Raw genomic sequence first — 7,203 nt, 5'->3', positions numbered from 1 at the left:
AAAGAGCACCTTACTGGAGGCTTTACAAATGTTCTTGCATGCCAAAAATGTCTAGATCATATTCGAAAAGAGATCAAGGATTATATGAAACAGAAAAAACAAATGAAAGAGAGCATTCAAATGGTATCAAGGATGTAAGACTTTGATGATTACTATAGAGATGAAGAAGAAGAATAATATGTTGAAGTAACATGAAAAAAGGGTGAAGGTAGCAGCAAGCAACCTCCCAGAAAGAAACCAAAACAAAAAGGGCCAATAGATATGTTTTTTACTCCAAAACCTGAAGATGCATTTGAAGGTAGAAAAGATGAGAAAGGAGGGAAACAACAAACTATAAATGACGTGTGTCGGAAAGAACTACGAGCTAAAGCATCCAGGGAAATAGCAAAATGGTTTTATAATGCAGGTAATGTTTTTTAGAGTTATATATTCTATTATTCTGTTTCTTAAAGTTAATATACATGCTATGATTTATGATGATATATATGTTAATGTTATATATGTTGATTTATTGTGTAGCCATTCCTTTCAATGCTGCAACATATGACAATTTTCATATCATGGTCGAAGTAATTGGACAATTTGGTCCTGGGATGAATCCCCCAAGCATGTATGAGTTAAGGGTTCCCTTGCTAAAAAAAGAAGTAGCCACCATTCAAGAGAAAATGGTAGACCACAAGACCGAGTGGGCTCAAAAAGATTGTTCAATGATGTCGGATGGTAGGCATGATTTCGTGGTGCAAAAAGATATAATAAACTTTTTAGTCAATTCACCATGAGGATCTATTTTTGTTAAATTAATGGATGTGTCAAAAATTTCAAAGAATGCAAACTTGTTATTTGGTGTTCTTGATGACATGGTTCAGGAGGTGGGAGAGTCCAATGTTATACAAGTGATCACAGATAACACATATGCTTATGTTAAAGCAGGTAACTAATAGATAATTAATTCTTATTTTAAGTATCTAACTTTCTTTATTTTATTCATTATTTGTTTATTTTCAAGTTTACTTTGTTGTAAACTTTGTAGGGAAGTTATTGGAAGCCAAAAGACCACACCTCTACTGGACTCCATGTGCAACACATTGTATTGATCTTATGTTAGAGTACATTGGAAAGAACATCCTTCAAGTGAAAAGTTCTTTGAAGAAATGTATGTTGGCAAATGGGTACATATATACCCATGTTTTTATTGTTAATATGATAAGGAACTTTAACAATCAAAGAAACTTGCATAGACCAGCTATAACCATGTTTTTGAATTGTGACTCTTAACAGTTGATTAACCATTCATTATTTTTGTTGTGTCTAATATTTAATTGTTGCATTAATTGTAGGTTTGCAACATCATTCATCACCCTGTCACAATTTCACAAGCAAAAAAGATAACTTAAGAAAAATGGTTTTGTCAAAAGAGTGGAATAAAAGCAAGTGGGCCAACGATGCAACAACAAGCAAGATTAAAGGATATTTCATACCATACACATTTTGGAGAAATATTTTGTATTCTCTTAAATTGATAGGACCGCTTGTTAAGGTCCTTATAATGGTGGACGGTGAGAAAAACCAGCTATAGCTTATATTTATGAGGCTATTGACCGATCCATGGAGACTATCTCACAATCCTTTCTCTACAAAGAAAAGGAGTATGATAAAGCTTTTAAGTTTATTGATGACAGGTGGCAATGTCAACTTCATCGCCCCTTGCATGCAGCTGGACATTACCTAAATCCAGAAATCTTTTATGCTAACCAAGCTGGCACATATTGTGAAGAAGTTATGACTGGATTATATGCATGCATCGAGCGATTGGTACCATAGTTAAGTATCCACGACAAGATTATTGAAGAATTATCTATATATCAAAGTGCTCAAGGTTTATTTTGTTTTCCAATGGCAATCAGACAGAGAAAGTCAAAAGCACCAACTGAGTGGTGGATATCTTTTGGGTCTTCAGCCCCTAACTTGTAAAACTTTTCTATACGAGTCCTTAGCCTCACATGTAGTGATACAAGCAGTGAGAGAAACTGGGGAGTCTTTTAACACGTAAGTTCCGGGATTTATGTTATTATCTTTTCATTTGTTTACACATTGTTACATGTCTAATGCTATTTAACTCTTTCATTGTATTTTGTATTATTGTAGCTTCACACCATAAAACGAAATAGATTGGAAAAATTAGACTAAATGATATGGTCTATGTGAAATTCAACCGTTCCTTGAATCGTCGATCCAAAAGAAATGACAAGGCTGATCCTATCCTTTAAAATGAAATAGATGAAAGCAATGAGTATTTGATGGGGACAATGGAGCAGAATGAAGTTGATAATATAGTGTTTAAGGGTGATGATTTGACTTGGGATGTTGTAGAAGACGCAATTAGGATAAATGAGCCTATCTATTCAACAAGAGGAGCTTCAAAAGATAAAGGAGTCGCTGGAAGTAGTACTAGTAGGCCACCTGCACATGATAAAGGTGTTGTTGGAAATGGTAGGCCACCTGCATGTAGTAGAAAGTCACCTTATAAACTACCACCTGAACCTAGTAGACTTGTGTTGGTGAATGAAAAGATAAAAGAAGATATTGGATTGTCTTGTGACGATGTCGAGGAGGTAGATTGCGAGCTCGGGTTTGATGAGGATTGATGATTATATTTGGTTTCATTTTGCATGACAATTAGATTTAGTTTCATTTTGCATGAGTATGGTAAACTGGCATTTTGCTTTTTGAGTTTTAACTAATCACTGTCAGGTTTGTTTTCAGTTTACATATGGCATGAATTTTGGAATTTCGATTCATTTGATATGTCTAATGTTTATAGTGTTTTAGTTATTGGTAAACATGAATTTGCTTATATATTTAGTAATTACTACTTGTGCGCCACACCTACGTGATATGCTGGCAATCGCGTCTCGCAACATGCATCGGTCTCCGGGACCTAATCGCAACGGAGCGCAACACACTTTTTTAAACCAAGGATACAATTCTAATATATATATATATATATATATATATATATATATATATATATATATATATATATATATATATATATAAGAGTTAAATTTAAACCACTTTAAACTTACTTGTCTACTATTACTTCTAACTAATTGCAATGACGCAATGTAACAATTAATAAATCATGAGGGGTTAATATTCAAATTTATAAATCTCTATTATAGACAATATTAAATATTTAAATTCACTATTTAAATAATAAATAAATATTCAAATTTAAATAATCATATTCAAATAATATTTTTCAATTTTCCAGATTTAAAACATTTTAAATTTGGTATTTATCCATATTTAACAAACCTTCAAATTTGAAAAATGAAAAATTAGGGAAACCCTAATCCGACAAGTTCACATCGTGAGCTGGGACTAAAGATTTTAACAAATATGATTTTTTTCATTCATTATTCTTTCACTCAATTTCAAACAAGCATTTATAGAATATGGATCTAGGGTGAATATAATCTTGAACCAATGGCTCTGATACATTGTTAGGTTTTCTACACATCAAGTACACTCTAAACTAGATAGTGGAAAATCAAAATTACTATATACCTAAGTGTACATGCAACCTATGGATCTATGGTTTCATGCTAATTATATCTACCCTATGAAAACATAAAAACAAAGAATAAAAACATACCTCTTTCGCAGCCCTTGATCTCCATGCTTGAGATCTTGATCTTGTCCTCCACGAAGTTGCTTAAATAATAGGACCCAAACCAAAATCCATCTAATGCTATCGAACCTAATGACACCAAAGAGTGTAATAAAAATAACTAGGAGAATGGTCAATTTCACAAACCCTAAGAGGGTTAGAAATTGTCCCTGTGGGAGGAGGAAAAAGGGTTGGCGAAACTTCAAGCCAAGGTGCATGGAAGAATGAAATCCCTAAGACCTTATTTATAGCATTGGGTCCCTTCCTAGGTTTTGTAATCATTCCCATGTGGGATGGAATACGTAGAACGAAATTCACTCATTCTCCCAGGTGGGATGGAGTGATTTTCATCCAATCCTAATCCCATAAGGGTTCTAAAACATTAATGATTAACCAACTATCGATTAATGAATATTCAACCCTTTAATTATATAAACTGTTAATTAGTTCCCAAAATATATTTCCAATTAGTTTCTAATTAATTATTAACAATAATAATTAAGAAACCAATTTCTCTATTATTTAATCTATTCAATTTGAGTCTTAAGGGAAACCCAAAAGGACCATGTTATTACCAGAAATATTACCAATAAATAATGACTTTGGATACTCTTTCAAACAATTATATTAATTGATTATTGGACCAACTTACCCTTTTGTCCTCGTTTCTTTGAAAGCTTATTATTTACTATAATACTACTCTTATAGCTTTCCGTGGATATAAATATCCAAATAAAAAAGTAGACAATAATACGTATGGTAGTTATTTAGTCTAACATCTAATTAATCTCTTAATTATAGTATATTATACTTTATTTATAAGTCGGATAATCGGCTTGTGATAAGGGGCTATTTAATGGTGTTCAAATCCTGGGTAATGGACCTATTCTATGTCACTTATTCTACGCTGACAACGCATTGTTCATTGGTGAGTGGTCGCGGTCTAACCTCAAGAATCTTGCACATATTTTGAGGTGTTTTCATATCTCTTCGGGACTCAAAGTAAATTTTCATAAGTCGAAGGTATTTGGTATTGGTATTAACCTGACAGAAACAACGAATTGGCCTAACCTACTAGAGTGTGCATCGAGGGATCTTCCATTTGACTATCTCGGAGTTCCTATTGGCGCCAATATGAATCTTATAAAAAAGTAGAAGCCAATAATTATGAAATTTCACTCCAAACTTTCCTTATTGAAGGCTAAAACCTTATCGTTTGGGGGTAGGCTTACATTAATAAAGTCGGTCCTTGGCAATCTTCCTACCTATTATTTATCATTATTCAAAAGCTCCAATGGGTGTATTAGAAGAATTGGAGAAGATAAGGCGTACAATCCTATGGGGTGGTTGTGATGAAAGGAAGAAATTTTACTAGGTTAGTTGGGAGAAAGTGCTAGCAGCCAAAGGAGATGAGGGCGGGGAGTAGGCTCCATAAAAGCCTTAAATATTGGATTACTTGTGGAATGGTGGTGGAGTTTGAATAACGAAACTCATTCTCTGTGGGCTCGGGTAATATATGGTATCCATAACTTATCGAATAAGTCGTTCGAGTATTTATCCAGACTAAAGTACAGTGGAGTTTGGAACACTATTGCTGGTATCAAAAAGGTTTTGTGTGAGCATGGTCTAGATGTCTAAGATATTTTCAATGTCAATTTTGCTTTAGTGAACAAAACTTTATTTTCGTATGATAATTGTTTAGGCTCTGGTAGTTTGAAAGCAAAATACCCTGCCTTATTTGAATTGGAAATAAGGAAAAGGTGCACTGTATCTGACATAATTGGCGGCTAGAATCAATCTTGGAAGTGGAAGTCTACACCTACTGTTTTGGGGCTTGAATATGATGTAATTGCTCTTACAGTCTCACTAGTGAAGTATCTGGCATTCGCTTGGGGTTGGGAGAGGATCATTGGAGTTGTAAACTTTCGTCTGATGGCATGTTCTCAATTAGATCCATTAGACAACTTATTGATAAGTTGCACATTAGCATCCCTGTTTCTCCTGCAATTGTATAGAGTAAGGCGGTACCGATAAAGGTGTTATGTTTTATACGAAGAGTTGTGCAAGATTGAATTCCGTCAGCTGTAGCCTTGGAGATGAGGGGTATTCTGGTCAAGTCATCATGTGTAGTTCGTGCATTGGGAGGCCTGAATGTGCGGATCACTTTCTGATTGATTGTCCGTTCGCCTCCCAGATAAGGAACTGCATTTGGAGTTGGTGTGGTGTAATAAGTGATCAGACCTCAATAAAAACTACTGGTGATCTGCTTCATTTCGCTAGCACCTGGGGGAACAGTCAAGCGAAAAGGGAAATGTTTGTTGTCATTTGTTATGACTGGTATGGAACATATGGAGGTTTAGGAACAAAATATTATTTCAAATGGAGGGTACTTCAATTCCTTATGGAACTGAATGCATTAAGTCTACGATTTTATTGGTTAAAGCATAGGGGTAATAACGGAATTTGTAGTTAGGATGAGTGGTTGATCTTTCCATTTTCTGGTTTGTAATTTTTGTACTTACTTGTATCTTGTCTTTTGGTCCCTCATCTAGTTCCTTGCTAGGTGGGGGTACCCTCTTTAATATATTTGCCGTTTCCAAAAAAAATTAGCCTAAAACTTATATCAAAATTCCATTTGAATAACTAACAATAAGAGTTAGTCGATAATTAAATATTATGACTTAACATGCATTGATTTTCGATTTTCAACTAACCAACTCTTAATGTTAATACTATTATCATATTCAGAAAAATGCATTTAAATCAATTTCACCACTACAATTTATTAAAGCTTATTTAGTGTAAGAACATTTTCAATGATGAGTTCAATATGAAAGTTGAATGAGGTGCCAAGTTTAGTTGTCATTCAATAAATGAAATTCTACCATAATGAGATGTCACATTGACATTCAATGGAATTGAAGTTCAATAATTATTGAACTCTTCAATGAAAAAAATAAAAAAAATTCTAATCTTAAATACATACTATAAATTAGTTTTTATAATTTTCTATTAAACATTGTAGAGTTTAATATATTTCGGAAAAAAATTAATTGAATTTGATGTAATATAGAAAAATAATGTGACAACGATTTGAATTCTATAAAATTCAATACATTATGAATGCCCTAAACAAATTATTTATGTATATAATTAAATTTCTCTTTCAAAAAAAAAGTATGTATTTATTTTCTGAATTCCTTCGTAAAAATCGTTTACACCCAACGATAGATTCTATATCCAAAAATATAATAATTTAGAATGTATGTTAAGCCATATGGTATGGCTGTCAACCTAGCACTAGCAACTCCAATACCTTGTCTCCTTCCCTTTATTTGTGTGTTCATCACAGTAGCATCTCTACATTATTTTTCGTCTTTACATTTATATATTTCTTCATCACGACATATGTACCTTTTTCCCACTTAACTCATCCTTATTATTATAATGATTATAGTACACGTGACTAGAATCCAAATATCACACACAGATACACTCCGTGTATGACACTTGGTAAACATGAGCCTAGA

At 33.3% G+C, this 7,203-nt stretch overlaps 1 pseudogene; it reads left to right on the top strand.

Annotated features, from left to right (window-relative positions):
* Positions 1 to 1,200: 1,200 nt before the first annotated feature.
* LOC145095859 (uncharacterized) lies at positions 1,201 to 2,645 on the top strand (annotated as a pseudogene).
* The last annotated feature ends 4,558 nt before the right edge of the window (positions 2,646 to 7,203 follow it).

The sequence above is a fragment of the Lactuca serriola genome, chromosome 3, assembly GCF_051521515.1.
Source record: "Lactuca serriola cultivar US96UC23 chromosome 3, Lser_US96UC23_V15, whole genome shotgun sequence".
NCBI classification, from domain to species: Eukaryota; Viridiplantae; Streptophyta; class Magnoliopsida; order Asterales; family Asteraceae; genus Lactuca; species Lactuca serriola.
The sequence above is the reverse complement of the archived record's forward strand: the minus strand, read 5'-3'. Positions and strand labels throughout refer to the sequence as shown.